The sequence below is a fragment of the Peromyscus maniculatus genome, chromosome 9 (assembly GCF_049852395.1).
Source record: "Peromyscus maniculatus bairdii isolate BWxNUB_F1_BW_parent chromosome 9, HU_Pman_BW_mat_3.1, whole genome shotgun sequence".
NCBI classification, from domain to species: Eukaryota; Metazoa; Chordata; class Mammalia; order Rodentia; family Cricetidae; genus Peromyscus; species Peromyscus maniculatus.
The window spans coordinates 30,594,171-30,610,913 of NC_134860.1; the positions used below are offsets into that span (position 1 = coordinate 30,594,171).

General features: G+C 43.6%; 1 protein-coding gene across 11 annotated transcripts in view; it reads left to right on the plus strand.

Annotated features, from left to right (window-relative positions):
- Nucleotides 1-16,743, plus strand: part of Cfap20dc (CFAP20 domain containing) — a 291,110-nt gene that overhangs the window by 273,693 nt on the left and 674 nt on the right. The window lies entirely within an intron of this gene.

Here is a 16,743-nt window from a genome sequence, read left to right on the forward strand (position 1 = left end):
ACAGACCTCCCCTTCTCCTCCTCTTAACAATTACACAAGCAAGGCCATTTGCCGCTGTTTTCTGCCTGAGTCAGAAAGCAGCCACTTTAACTTTTCTTTCCTGCTTAATAAAGGATCTCTCCATGAAAACAGGTGTTTTAGTGTGGTTTGTGCCTAATCTGGGGTCCAGGAGGGAGCCCCTGCTGTGCAGGAGGCTGCATATGACACTCTCTACTTGCTCTATTTATGGGTTATGACGTATGTATGACCATGTCCCAAACTTGGGTTTTTAAAAAATATTTAATAACTGTCTAATAAAATCAGTTTCCCTCACAATCCTGTGTACTTTTTATTCCTTCTGGAGCAGGAGAGATGGCTCAGAGGTTAAGAGCACTTGCAGAAGACCCAAGTTCAGTTTCCAGCACCTACTCAGGCAGCTCACAACCACCTATAAACCCAGTTCCAGGGAATCTGAGTTCCTCTTCTGCCTCCCCAGGCACATGAACACATGTGGTGCACATATATACACTCAGTCACACATACAAAAAAACATCAGTTCAAAAAGAAAAAGAAAACTTTCTTCTGAGAAGAAATCATTAGGCATCCCCAAATTATCAAGGGGGTTCATGTCACAGAAAACACATCCCTAAAAATTCAGAGTATGTGTTCTATTATGTTAAAATCTGTGGCTAAAGAATTCTGAACTCTACTGTGTGCCTAGCCCATGCATGGGCAACACCACGGGGGGTGGTAACTTCTGGAACCAAGAGTAAAGATACTGATGACTCAAGAACCATTGGAACACACTTCCCTTCAGTCCTGACTATTTTTGCCTCGAACTCACAGAGATTCACCTGCTGCTGCCTCCTGAGTGCTGGGATTAAAGGTGTGTGCCTCCGCCACCGCCGCCGCTGCCACCGCTGCCGCCGCCTGCCGCCACCCAGCTCTTTTAGTCCCAACTCTTTTTACTTAACCTTTGAAACTTCTGTTAAACTATTGATAGCTGTTAAGAGCACTGGCTCTTCCAGAGGACCTGGGTTCAGTTCCCAGCACACACATACCTGTTTCATAGTCCTTCCTCAGGTTAGACCTTCCTGATACTCACAGGACAAATCCAGATGATGAGGTGGAAAATGGTTGCCTTTGTGTGAGTGTATAGTCTTTTAAGGCCTGGAGGTTTTTTTAATTATTGGAGTATTTCCCCTCCCTATACTATTATCCTGGACAGCCCTCCCCTGGTGGAGCAGTACTGGTGATTTCTGGGTGGTATGCTTTATGGAGGCTGACATGATGTCTTCCCGCTGGATGATTTGCAGTCTGACTGGTATCCAGTTATCCATCTTGGCTTGTGCAACCTTTGCTCAACCTGCCCTTTATCACAGCTGCTAGTTTGCCCAGAGTCATTTGTCCAGACTGAAGTCTCTTAGCTCCCTGTGACATGACTCGTATAAACCTTCTGGAGAGTCAAAAGAAATAATGTCATATCCAGGAGGTGAACACAGGTCAGTCTTCCTGTGTGGCCACAGAATGTGTGCCCCAGGGAGATGACCATACTATTATTCCTTAGAGATAAAAGCCATTCAACTTTCTTCTCCAGCTGTTTCTGACCACAGAACACAGCCAAGGCCTGAGAAGGAAAAGCCAGAAGATTTTCAAGCTTTCCTAATGTTGGCAGTGGCTGGGTGACATGAAGCCTCTGTAGACAGAAGGTTATCTGCTACCCCAGTCTGGGGTATAGACACATGTGCCGTTTTCAAACTCCTTGAGATATCATTTCTAGCCACTCCCTCATGACTACGCATGTGCTGGCAAGACAATCATCCCAGGGCCTTGTCCTACGTAATCCGAGTGCTGTGTGATCACATAATCTATGTGTATACGTGGCATAGTTATGTAAACCCATATGCGCATATGTGGGGGAATCCATAAAAGTGGGTCCCACATACCATTCCCCTCTTCCTGCACAATCTTTCAATAGGCCTAAGCACATATCTTCTGTCCCCCTTCCCCTAATAAACTCTTATAGTGGGTTTTGTTGTGCCTCATGGGTTTTCTCATATAATACAGTGCCACATAATAAATAACACTTGAGTACATTCAATCTGTGAATTCCTTCAGGGATGCTGTCCGGGCTTTTGTATGGCATGCTACATCTGGGGTTAGCAGACCTCACTATGTTAATTTAGTGCTATCAAACAAATTATCCTGAAACTTGGTAATAACACACCACAATTCTGTGGCCCAGAATGAAAGTACTGCTTAGCCAAGAGTTCCAAACTCGAGGTCTCTCAGAGGCAAGGTGTTGGCCTTGACTATGAGCTCATCTGAAAAATCTGCTGAGGGAACATCGGCTTCCAAGTATGGTCGCATCATTACTGAGTTCCTCACTGGCTGTTGTTCACAGGCCTCCCTCAGTTGTCCACTACACTGGGCCCCTCCACTGGGTGCTCACAGTACAGCAGCTGGCTTCATTGGAAAGTGTGAGTGGGAAAGCAAGAGAGATTAAACAGGAAGAAAACAGAGAACCTTCTTATATCTTGAGCATGAAAGTGATAGTCACCCTTTCATTGTTGTGAGTCTGCACAGTAGAAACAAGTCATGGGCCCAGCATACGCTCTAGGAAATGGTTATACATGAGCATGTGCACATGGAGGCAAGGCTTATCAGGAGCCACATAGAAGCCACCCACTGCGGTGTGTAATTAATTGAAACTGCTCAACTTTCACCAGTTCTACACTCACAGGCTCAGGCCACTCCACACCATAAATGTATCTCATCATTGCTCCCTGAATGGCACAGGACAAGTATTTCTGTACCTACTTACTTTGCATTAGTTATGCTAAGCAATCTTGAGGTGCTTAGCATGGGTTCCATGAAAACAATTCATCATTCTACATGATATTTAAACAATCACAGATTGGAGTATGATGATATTTTATTTGTATTCAAATGTTATTTGTATGTTAATAAATAAAGTTGCCTGGGGGTCAGAGCTATTAGCAAGCCATAGGAAAGCAGGGCAGTGGTGGCATACGCTTATAATCCCAGCACTTGGTAGGCAGAGCTAGGTAAGTCTCTGTGTGTTCAGGGATACAGCCAGTATTAGATACACATGCCTTTAATCTCAATACCAGTCATAGAAAACCTGGAGATCTATACAGACAGGCCGTGATGAGGCGGTCATGTGGTTGGGTTTACAACCAATGAGAAGGCAGAACAGAAACACTATAAAAAGACAGACACACAGGAAGTAGCTCTGGTTCGGAGAGGTAGGACCACCGCAGGAGGAAGGGTAAGGTTTTAGCTCTTAGCTCTGACCTCTTGGCTTTCTTCTTTGTATTGGTTGTTTCTTATTTAATAAGACGGTTGGTTACATCTACATTGGAGTATCCACAAAGAGTCCTGATGAAGAATATCGAGGAACTATGTATTGCCAACCAAGCCTAGAGGTTGTAACCTGAGACCCCTGGACACTGGAAGACCTTAGGGATTCTCAGAGCTTGGAGCCAAACACTGGACATCATCGATATTGCTGGGAAGACTGGGAAGGGGATCTACAGTTTTCACTAGATTTCCAAATTATCTCAAGACTCCAAACAGACAAAGAGCCACTCCCATTTTCTTGTGAGTTATCTCTCTATGCTTCCCAAATGTTCTAGATGATATCTCAAAACCAATACAGGAAAGAGTCAGGTGGGTACAGGTGGAAGCTGGCAGACATCTAGTGGACTGCTCAAGCCATCCTGTCCAGTGGAGAGAGAAACAGAGGGCTGGGGAGAGGAACTGGGAAGGCAGTTTATGGGCCCAGGGGCCCAAGTGTCCTGAAGGTTTGGAGGCAGGACTTGCTCTGTTTTCAGGTTTGGAGGCGGGGTTTGTTCTATTTTCAGGTTTAGACGCGGGGCTTGTTTTATTCTCAGGTTTAGAGGCGGGGCTTGTTCTACTTTCAGCTTTGGAGGCGGGGCTTGTTCTGTTTTCATCATTGTAAGGTCTCTATGGAAACCAGAGTGGGGAGCAGTACAATATGTTTAAACAGCCACTCTGAAAACATGAATCTTCTTCAGTAAATGTACAAACACTGTTTCAATACGGTGGTGCCCTGACAGGTAAGAGACATTCTCAACTCCTTTCTTTCATCTGTAGTTTTTGTTTGTTTGTTTGTTTCTTGTCTTTTGTTTTTCTCTGTCAATTGGTTTGAAAGACCTTGTGATTAACTTAAGAGGCTACCATAAGATGGCAAATAGTGAGTAAGTAGGCACTTAAGAATTCATTCTAAATTCTGAGGAAAAAGATGAGGGGCTAATTGCTTCTCAACAGTGTGGCTGAAATCAAGCATAAAAAAAATGATGGGCTAGAGATGGTGGCTAACCCCTCAATGAAGCCGCTTTTGTAGGAGCTGCCCCTCTCCTGCAGCTGAACCAAGGGCAAGGCTGCAGTGGCATGCCTGGTTGTTAAATCTCCTGCACTTCATACTCTTCAAGGAAATTAACCTCTCTGAGAATGAGAGACTCAGTGCACTGGGCTGCAGGATAGTTAGGTCAGATTCATGAGATTCAAGCTTGTGCCCCAGTGTAATTCTTAGTGATACACAGATGAGAAACCTTCTTCCTCTTCAGAATCCCTAAAGGCTAGGGGCTTGAGTAATACCCCTGCCAGTGACAAGTAAAGAATGCATGGAGCTGGTTGTGGTGGGGAGGAAACTGAAGGTTCCCACCTGCCTTCTAAGTCCCAGCCACTGGAGGTTTCAGCACCCTCTCTGAGCAGCAACCCTCCTACAGGCTGTCCACTGTCCACTTGAAGCCACATCAGCTCCTCTGTTAGACAAACTGGTTTCATCCCAGGAGGAGTAGCAGCTTCAGACTAAAAAAATGTTGTCAAGACATGACTTCCAGCCAGGCGGTTGTGGTGCACACCTTTAATCCCAGTGCTCTGGAGGGCCAGGTGGATCTCTGTGAGTTCAAGGCCAGCCTAGTCAACAGAGCAAGATTCAGGACAGGCACCAGAACTACACAGAGAAACCCTGTCTCAAAAAAAAAAGAATATTGATTACAAGCCCTGGAGTCCAGTGGCCTAGGGATGAGTCTCTCCTCTGACTACATACTGTCATGACCTTCAGCATGTCACTTGTCTCTTCCCTTCCAAGGTTACAAATAGCAGCTCTGGTTTGCACACAGATGCCTAGAGGCAACACTTACTGTCTTAACTTCCTGTTTCAACTTTCTCCATAGCTACCTGTGGCAGACACTTGGAGTCAATTAGTGGAAAGGACAGACTGGGCCAGCAATCCATTCATTCTCTCTCTCTCTCTCTCTCTCTCTCTCTCTCTCTCTCTCTCTCTCTCTCTCTCTCTCTCTCTCTGTGTGTGTGTGTGTGTGTGTGTGTGTGTGTGTGTATGTGTGTGTGTGTGTGTGTGTGTGTGTGTCAGAGAGAGAGAGACAAGGGGGAGAGAAGAGAGAGAAAAATACTTATGAAATATATGTGGGAAATGTATATGTACATATAAAACATCTTGGCAAAGAGAGCTAGATATGTAGCTCAATGGTAGAGCAATTGTATACTATGTACAAGGCCCTAGTGTCTATTACTGCTAGCATACACACACACACACACACACACACACACACACACACACACACACACACGGGGAGGGGGGGATCCAACCTGATTTCCTTGTAAATGTAATAATGCCAAATGTTCTGAGAAACAAAACTAAGGTAGAGACTTTATACATAGAATGCTTTCAGCAAAATATACCTGGATGTCTGGGTGACGTCTAGCAAACAGCCTGGAATTTATAGGTTTCTAGAACATGCCTCCCAGTAAGTCATCATACACAGAATGGAGCACAGACATCTCATGATGGAAATGGGTTTTTGTGGCAGTCATTCCCACTGGCATCAAAGATGTCATTTGTAAATGGTGGAAGATGCACCCCCTGGCTCTTCCTGTTAACTTTTGCTGCACTGTGACAGGTAAGCTTAAAATCATCAGTTAAATGTGAGAAACCTAAGATCTCTGGTTTTTGCAAGTCCTGTTTGCCAATCCAGCCACAGATGTCACCATGCTGGAGTTATAGACTGTGAGATGTACAGACTCTGAGATAGGGTAGCAGTGACCTCAATCCAAAGCCTACACATGTTTCTACTCCCCCAAGTCTGGACAGTGGACCTGACTCATGGCAGATACTGTGAAAACACTCCTGGAATCCATGTTGTCTGTCACATCCTGAGAGTTCAGTTCCTGCCTCCTGATATGTCTAGAAGCATTCAGAATCTGTGCTTCAGGTAAGAGAGTGGGGAGACTGTGGGGCATGGAGTCTGCCACAGGACATGTGTCGTTCTCAGACCCATTTTGAAGTTCCTACGCTCTTACCTGGATGCTGCTGTAGATTCCCATGATCAATATGGAATACTCCCAGGCAGTGGTCCCATCCCATCAGTGGGTATATTCTTTGCCAACATAATCTCAAATCAAAATCAAAAGGAGTGATATTAGTGACTGAAGTCATTATAACCCACCAAGCAAAACTTTAAAGCTGTGTGGAAACAGCCCATTTTGAAAGCCTACAAGTTCCAGAGAAACACATTTCATAAAGATCTTTCCCCTCCCCTCCCCTTTTGAGGGATAGGGGAGCTCCCACGTGGCATTCCTTCACTCAGTGCAATGTCATAACCAACCTAAGGTTTTTATAGTTACAAGTGATAAAGAAAATGAGGCAGATTTTGTTGGCCTGTTTTCTAAAATCTGCATATCATTTGAAAGTAAATGTAGTGGAGAAAGGGTTCAGAAAAATTCAACATTTATTGTGAAATAATTTTCCATAGCACTATAACAATCTATATAACCCCTAAATAAAGCCATTTTGCAGCAACATCTGACATCTTTCAAGGAAAACAAAAGCATCAAGTGCAAATTGTCTCCTCAGATGCTCTTTCATATTATTTTGTGTGTATGCACACATAAGTGTGTATGTGTGAAATAAAGCCTATTACCCAAAGAAGAAAATGCCAAGTGCTAAGAAGGGCCCATGTGTCACCACACACATATTTTAATAGGAAAAAGACCTTAAAATTGAATTACTGCCTGAACATTTGGTGCAAAAAAGGGCATTGAGAACAGACCTTGTCAAACCATACTCTGTATGTTTTACAAGGCATGTCATAGCACACATTTACATCTCATGGATTTTATGCTGGGGCATAAGAGGCCTGGGGCTGTGAGTTCTGAGGTTAGAAAACATAGAAATGGTAAAATAAAACACTGTCTCTAGTCATAGAGACATGTCATAACCGAGCCCCACCAGTCTACAAAGTGATGCTAGGAGAATAGAAAGCAAGAGAGAGGAAGAATGTTTGCGCACATCTTGGGCTAGGGTGATGGTTCCATGGGTAAATGTTCATCGTGCAAGTATGAGGACCAGAGTGTGATTTCCCAAAAACCCATATAACTCCTGCACAGTGCCATACAATCCCAGCACTATTGTGGTGAAATAGGAGGTAGAGACAGAATTCTTAGAAGTTTGCACACCAGCTAACCTGGTATATACAGCAGCAAACAACAAAAGACCCTGTCTATCTCAAACAAGGTAGAAGGCTAAAAGTAACACCTAAGGTTGTCTTCTGACCTCCACACAGGAGGTATGTCACATGCAACCTCATGTATATGCATGCACATACATATCACACACACACACACACACACACACACACACACACACACACACGCACACGCACGCACGCACGCACAAAGAATGTGTGCCTCTTCTGGAGAGTGGTATTGGAAAGAAGGCCTGCTTTGTTTCTACTTAACACTCTATCCTGGGATTTTTCAATCTTGTCACTATAGACATTATGGGCCAGGTAATTCTCCATTAAGGGGTATGGAACTGCCCTGTTATTATAAAATTCACAGTAGTGACTGTGGCCTCCACCTACTTGATGTCCATTACCACCACCCACCTCCCACTTGTGGTCATCCAAAATGCCTCTAGACATTGCCAAGTATAATCCCCTGCCTCAAAGAGAAGGGAGCACACCCCCATTAAGAACCATTCATTTATTTTTATATTTGGCTATAAAAAAGAAAAATATATCATTTTCAGAAAAATAGATGCAGCCAGAGACCATCTTAGAAATCAAACTAAGCCAAGCTGTAAGAGACAAACATCATCCACACTCTTCTGAATATAGATTCTAGAAGTCTTTAAAGCTAGGCATGGTGGTGCACACCATAATCATGGTACTTGGGAGGCAAGAGGACAGGATCTCAAGGTCACACAGTAAGTTCAAAGCCACCCTGAGCTACCTTAGACTCTGTCTCCAAAAGAAAAAGGACAGGAAAGCAAAGAGACCAATAGGAGGAGGCACAAATGAGGGGAAAGAGGGGACACAATCAAAGTGGAACACATCATGTGTGTTAATTATTTTTCTCATCTCTGTAACAACACCTGACAGAAGCAAGCTCAGGAAGAAAGGATTGATTTGGGCTTGTGGCTCGAGATCGGCATGGTGGCAGAAGCCCTGTCACAGGAGCACGTTACAGAAAGACTGGGGTCACAAGGGGCCTGGACTGTAACATGTAAGGCTAATCCCTCAGTGACCCACTTTCCCGTGCTAGGCTGCACCTCCTAAAGGCTCTACGGTCTGTCAAAACAGTACTGCTATTTGGGGGTCAACTGCTCAAATACATGAGCATGTGGAGACAGTTTACATCCAAACTATGTATGTGGAAACATCATGCTGAAGGTTGTTGCTTTGTATAGAATAATATACATTAGTAATTTAAATTGTTGAAATATATCTAAAACTGAAGGAGAGGGAGGACCACTAAAGAGGTCCTCCGGAACTGAAAGATGGTTTTCTGCTGCTTATAAGCCACAGAGAGCTTCTGGCATTTTTGTTGCAGCAGGTGAAATAAGCTGAGACTGCATTTATTTGCTCTTTCATTCTTCCAATCATTTGAAGAATAATCATTGTGCCTCTGGTACTTACTTGCAGGGACTGGGTTTCAGGAGAATACACATTCGGGCATCCAGAGGCCCCTTGAGCCAATGAGAACCCAGTGTTCTTCTGAAAGAAGCAGGGTCCTGGGACAAGGTAGAAGTGAACCAGGACAACTCCCTATGGAAACTACTGGGGATAAGGCCAGCCAAAATGGGTAGGAACACTGAGAACAATGGGCAATGGGCATAAAAAGACACCAAAAAGCTAGAATTGCAGCGCCCCTGCTGCAGCAAGACAGGACACTGGACTGCAGAGGAAAGTCACCAGAATGAGCTCCTCCCTAGACTAACTGCTAAAGAAGCCACAGTGCTCCTCAGCACCACAGCTTAGATTCAGAGACTGCCACAGCACTCAAAATAACAAATGAACGATTCAATTATAAATCAAATATTCATATTTTAAAAAAAGAGGACATCAATATTTTTCTGCTTGTGCTTAATTAATATAATTTTCTGAAATAAATAGCATTTGAAGATAATTATAGGTAAATTAGTATAATATCCAATTGAAGTACTTCTCATGGGTGTTTGCTAATTTAGAGGTCTTGCTTATGGAAAATATAAGGATTGAGTGGATCCTGAGCCCTGGAATAGAACTGACTCCTCACTGAGAACTCCAAAGGTTTAATTCCAGTAGTACAGCAACAAACTGCTAAAAGCCATTCAGGGAAAAAGAAAAAGTGAGAAATATTTACCTGAAATAAAATGGAGCAGATTCTGAACCTCTGCATTGACCTCAGCCAAGCTAATTGAGTCTGAAGGATACGAGACATGGACAGGAGGGTGGCTGGCAATGCCTTGTCTCATGGTCACAAGGTCACATGCCATCTCACCCAAGAGGAAGCCATGGGTTTCCTCTTGAAAACAGGTGAACTATTTTCAAGCCATCCACTAACTCTGAAAACTCTCATGTCCTCCCAATATATTCCCTTCCACTTAGGACGGTCGGCATTCTCATCGTGCCAGCAACTAAGAATTTTGACCAAGACATAAATAACTGGAGGGAAGAGAGAAGCTGTGTATTAATCAAGTTTCCCACTCAGGCCAGGTTCTCTGTGTAAGGCAAGAGCAGCTTGCTCTTAGAAATATGAGAGTGGCAGCCACAAGCCATTTAGCTTTGATAAATGCAGAGACTGTGGTTTGGAGGGCACCTGTCTCCAACTAAAATAGGAACAGAAAGAATTATGACCAGAGAGAGAGGTGGAAGAGGGCAGTCGATCCATTTACCAGAACACATGAAATGAAGTCATTAGCCAACAAACAAACAAAGGGCAGAAACATTGTTCAGTCTTCTATGATGACTTGAGGACCCTACTTAAAAGAATTATTAGAATGAATGACAAATATCCCAGGCTGGCTGTGAATCAGGGCAACTGTACTTCCCGGATTATCTGCCTGGCTCCTTATGCTCCTAGGGCAGTTTCCTCAGCAGACCTCCCTCTGTAGAGGCTCTAAATCAACTGGCAGTATATCTTAGGTACTTGATAAACATTTGTTGAAAGAATGGACAAATTGTTACCCCAGTTCTATACTCCCTGTTGTGGAAAAGAAGAGTAATATAGTCTAGAAAATGGCCATGCTTCTAGCCACTTGAATGTATCACCCACTTAAGAGTGTTCACTCAAGCATTTCATATATTTATAAGTTAGTTCTCAAAAGCCAACTGCCAAGATGGCAGCAAAGGATTCTTTGATCTTGGAATTTATGCCACCATATAACCTCTTCCTATCTTGAAGAGGAATAAATAGGTCTGTCCAGTGTAACTAATAATAATTCAAAAATGATGAAGGGTCACTTCTAAGACTACATCATAAAAGATACCATGGCTGCAACCTTGCTCTCCAGGATAGCTGGAGAAGAGTCAAATTGTCATATAATAAGGACAGTCAGGAAGCTTTCCATGAGGTTCACAAGGTGAAGAACTAAGGTTAGTTTGTTTTGCTAAGAGCCAGCATGAACATATCTTACAAGTGGATGAACCATTTTGGACTCTTCAAGTCCCAAGCAAATCTTTGGAAGACTGCAGCCTCATGAGCAATCACAGCCCAGAACCAATTAGCTAACAAAAATTACACCTCTAAATATGAGGAGAAGGAAAAGAACTTTCTGTTGGATCTGTGCTCAAAACAGAAGATTGAAAGCCTAAGACTCTGACCTTTCACACAATGAGGTTTGGCCCACTTCCTTTCTAACCAGGCATCTGTAAGCCATTATATCAGGCACATCACAAAAGGCTGAGCCAATCCTGGACCTGAAACCAAATACCTGGTTCCAAAGTGAAAATGACTAAATGGCTCTGGACTTTTCTCTGATGAATGTTTTAGCTCAGTTTTTTTCTCAAGCACATAAACTCCTAATCTTTTGGTATACACAAAGGAGATAAACAAAAGATTCTACACACACAGACACACACACACACACAAATACACACACACAAACATAAACAAATACCATATTCTTTAGATGCATACCTCTTAAGCATTCATATCGCATAAATAAGTATTCCAGACATAGACAGAAGTTGGCAGGCATGATTTTACTTATACATTATCCCATGGTGACAAGAGTCCTTTGTCACCCATAGGCTCTTGCTAGGTGAAGTTCACATTGGAAGATTTCTATACAGATATAATCAAGGCTGAGTCTTGCTCTCCTCTGTGAAATGGCTAGGTAGTGGAATGTTAAAATGTGTAAACTAAAGCAAGACATGACAGTGAACCTTCAAGGTGCCTTAATCAATTATTTCCTGATATTCACACCCCCTAGTGTGATCTTTTCACATACTAAATAGGGCTGGCCTGTGTCACAATTAGTAAATTTCAACACTAGATCATGAAAGATGCCATGTATTCCACAGTGGTCTCTCTTGCATCAGTCTCTGCAGAGACCAGCCAGTTACCATGCCATGGGGACATTCAATCAGCCCTCCATAGAGACTGCAAATGGCAAGCCCAAACTGGACAGTCATGTGAGGAAGCTCTCTTGGAGGGAATCATCCAACCCCAATGGAATCTTTAGATGATTATAGCCCAACCAATATTTTAATTAAATATTCATATCTGATTGTATGGCTCTGAGATTGATTCACAGAACTAAACCGCTCCTGGATTCCTAGCACATTAGCATTGTGAAAGAGTAAATACATATTCAGTCTTTTGAAGCCTCTGGGTTTTAGGGTAATTTTTCCATAACAATAGGTAACTGATAACAACATGGAGTTATCAAATGGTCCATTTATCAAACTTTCCAACAATACACAGCTATTAAAATCACAAACTTTCAACACAGCAAATATCTGCATTGGATCTACGTAGGGACAGGCCCATCAACAGCCAGACAGAGATGGAGGAGGGATTGGGGGGGTGCATTGAACTGTTTCCTGTAGATAAATTCATAACAAGGGGTCATTGCCTTCAGCAAATGAGTCTGCATCAGATCTTGGAGTCCAGTGTGGGTTTCCTGACATGATGAGAGGCAAAGGACAGGAGGGTGTGGCAGAGGAAGGAGCAGCTAAGGGCACTGGCAGTCTTCTTGCCAGACTACATGAAAACAGTTCTTTCAACCAGAGCATCTGGCTTTTGAAGCTTCCCATCTAGAACAGTGAGAATTTTAAAAATGAAGTCCTCCAATTTTCCAAATACCCTTTATCCCCTCGTGCTTGATTCTGCCCCAACTCGATGAAGAAAGGGTGCACACTGGCACCCATGATGGAAGTTAAGTCTTGTGAAAACCTGGTTGACCCCTAGTCCTGATAAAGGCGAGTTATGTGTGGGAAGAGAACACACCCAGCAATAAAGCATGTGCTTGGCAGGACAGAAATGTATTTGGCAAAGATTACTCCCTTCACTGTGAAACTATCAGCTCTTTGAACAACTTAGCCAACATTTGCTTTCCATGTATGCTTTTTGTGGGTGTGAGCAGAAGCAGGGGAAAAAGGAAATAATAGTATTTGCTTCCAACAGTGCAAGAAATTGGTCCCCATCAAGCACTGGCTGGTCAGCTGGATAGAAGACAGGGGAAAACCTCTAACTACTTAGTAGAGGCCGAGAGAAGCGAACTGGACCCAACACATGACTGTACCAGTGTGTTATGACCTCTTCCACGGAGAGGGTACATTGGTACCTGTCCTCATGGAGGAGTGCCAGACAGCCTCGTGTGGTGGGGAGTCTTGGAATGAAAGAGAATTAATTACTACAGGCAACTCCTCTTCTCTGCACTTCCATAAAACAGGAACACTGATCCTTCTACAGCATATATTTGCTTCTGCTTACTGATACTTAGCCCTGTGTTCAGCAGCAAGCCCATAAACATAGTTGCAGATACTCCTATGGCCTTGGGGGCTCAAATAATGTTAAATAACTGGATCCTAAGGCTTTCCAAAAGCCAGGCTGAGTGATAAGATACAATGGCAGACTTGTGAGTTTCAGCAGTCAGAACACTGGGGCAAGTGGATCATGAGTTTGAAGCCATCCTGGACTATGTAGTGAGTCTATGTTTAAAAAAAAAAAAAAAAAAAAAAAGCTGATATTTGCTCCCACGTGCCTGGTCCCAAAACTTACACTCCTAAATTGCTACTATAATAGCCAAAAAGATAAAAGCAAATGAAATCATACCTCCAGCAGATAGCAATCCAGAAAACTCCAGGGCTGTATGCACACATTTATAACGTATAGACAAGAGGAGAAAATATAACCAAAATATTAACAGATGTATGAAACTAAAGATAAACAAAAGACTAATCAATATTAAGCAAAGATAGATCACTCTATGTCTTAGTTAGGGTTGCTATTGCTATGATAAAACACTGGGAGAGAAAAGGGTTTATTTAGCTTACACTTTCACATCACAGTTCATCGTCAAAGGAAGTCAACACAGGAACTCAAGCAGGGCAGGAACCTGGAGGCAGTAGTTGATGCAGAGGCCATGGAGGGGTGCTACTTACTGGCTTGCTACCCATGGTTTGCTTGCTTGCTTTCTTATAGAATCCAGGACCACCTGCCCCCATCAATCACTAATTAAGAAAATGTACAACATAAAATGGAGGCATTTTTTGCAATTGAGGCTCCCTCCTCTCTGATGACTCTGGCTTGTGTCAAGTTGACATAAAACTAACCAGGACACTTGTCATACTCAGTGCCTGTTTCTCCATCTGCTGAGATCTAACATTTTTTGTTGGTCTATGAGACAGTCACATAAACAGGCAAGAGGGGTGAATTGTAAGCCTTCTGTAAAGACAGAACTGTTGGCTGGGGATGTAGCTCAGTTGATAAACTGATCGCCTAGTGTGCACACAGTCTCCAAACCACATAAACCAGTTATGGTGATACATACCTGTAATTCCAGCACTAGGGGGATAGAAGCAGGAAGTTCAAGGTCATCCTCAGGCACATAGTTGAGGCGAGCCTGAGTTACATGAGACCTTGTCAAACACACACACACACACACACACACACACACACACACACACACACACACACACGACAAAACTGCACTTGACAGTTTCTCTGAAAAACATTTCTTATCAAAGTACAAGGCTAAGTTAAGCTAGCAAGCCACTGTCCTTTAATATATACTCCACACATTGACCCTTGTTATGGCACTGACGTATTCTTTTTATGTATTTAGGTCAAGGGGAACTTTTACAACCATTTTAAGCATCACTTTGGTGACCCAGTATGTCTACAGACTAGAGCCTAGAGTAAGAACAGAATTGACAAAGATCATTTGGAGCCAGTATGATTGGTTTACCACACTGAGCTAGCTCTCCTCCAGGCAATGTATCCTCAAAGCAGAATCTGGACCCTACCAAAGGCAGTTGACTTTAGTCCCAGGACCCACTCAAACCCCAAACTCATCCAAAGTCGGCTTTTCTCAAAAACTCTTCACTCAAATGCTGGAAGTAAACTTCCTAGTCTGCATAACACACAGAATTTTACAGGGTGAAGAAGTTCAGACCAGAAGAATGCTAAAACATAATCTGAGAAGCATAAACTCATCGAATTCCACAGTGGCTCCCAATCAAGAATCTGTTTTTGTTCGCATTCAGTCCCTCAGTGCTTAGCATGAGAGTCAATGAGTAATGTTCAACTCTGATGCATTCAAAAACCATCAACCTCTACAAAAATCATTGTCAAATAAAAGTAGTCCAATTTCAAAGAGAAGTGTTTTCAATTCCATTTATATTTACATTTCTCAAGGGTAGCCAGATTATTAGTGAAATACTTCTACCTTCCCAGCTATCACACCCCTTTTAGGATCCTGCTCTCACTCTTCCAAGTCTAATGTCTTACACCATCGGGGGGTGGGGGGGTGGGGGGGTAGGAGGATGGGGGGGGGTGGGGGGGGTTCGTGGGCGACTGTGTACCACCACGTGGCCATGCAATCTCTGCCTTAAAAAGCCCCACACGGACCCCCACCCCTCTCTCTTTTTTGTCTCCTCCCACCATCTTTCTGTCTCTCCAGGCCTGGTTTCTTTCTAATAAAGTTCTTTCTAACTCTGGTAGTCATAGCCGTGGCTCATAACTTGTCCGCCGCGCCCGCCAATCCACCAGTGCTGTTCATCCTTTCAACCCCTGCTTCAACCTCTCAGAATATCTCTCTCCACCACTCTATATCTCTGACCTCAAAGATTTACTCACCTCTACTATCATCTCCAGGCCTTTAGACCTTACTTCAACGTGTCCTTTTCAACTCTTTTTCCCTTTCTTCTTCAGCTGTCTATCTTTTGCCTAGATAAACATATGACAGATGACAGAAGCTCTGAGAACTAGGTAGCAAAGTTTTCTCCCACAGGAGAGGGCAAGGGTGTCAAATGTGAAGGAGGTAGCCCAGGGTGAACAAAGGCAACATTAAGCAAAAAAGGAAAAAAAAATAGTCATCTACAGAAGACTTTAAGGAAAGACCACCCAGGGATGGATAGATGAACAGTGGAGAAATAGTGTTAGATTTGCAGGGACCCAGCCTGTCACATCCTCTCCCAAATTCCCAGCAGCATCAGAAATTCTCTCTGTGCCATGCAGTTTGTCCAACCTCCACAGGAATCAGATTGCCCAGGCAGCAGAGACCGTTACCTGCTGAGTCCTAAGCCAGGAAGGGGTCACAAGGCTCCACACTGAGCGAGAGACCTCAGCCAAAGCTAAATCCACAGACTTCTCCAATTACACAGCACCATCCATATAGAAACAGACAGGCAAGTGAGGAAATTAAGGGACAGCAGGCAGAAGTATAGCGGTGCTAGGATCTCGGTGGGGCGGTGAGGGCACAGACTTAGGTCTAAGTGTGCCTGTGCCATGGGTGGTCCAGAGTCCAGCCTAGAGTGACCTTCAGCCCTGAGACTTGAGTCTTTGGTTCTTTTGGCAACTTTGCTGTCACCATTTAAGATTTCTTTGAATGTTCATTCTACTTCCTTCTTCCCTAAGACCTCACCTGTGCTCAGCCACAACCTCTTGCAGAGGAATGGCCTCACTTAGGGTGCATAGGAGCCCCCATTTGACCTAAGCACTCAAGGCCACACTTTAATAAGTATAATACATCATCCCCTTGTCACTCCAGGAAACGGTGTGGCCCCAGCTCTGTAAGCACCCTCTGTCTGCTCAGAGCCAAGGGCTAAATTTTCATTCATATTGGTCTGTCAGAAAGTGATAGAAAAGAAAACTCTACCAGCTCCACAGCCCTGGGGAAGTGGGCTGCAGCTGAAGAACACCAGGGCAGTAGTTGGGAAGAATGTGAAGTTTCCAAGGGCTTGGAAACTTAAGTGTGTTCTCCAT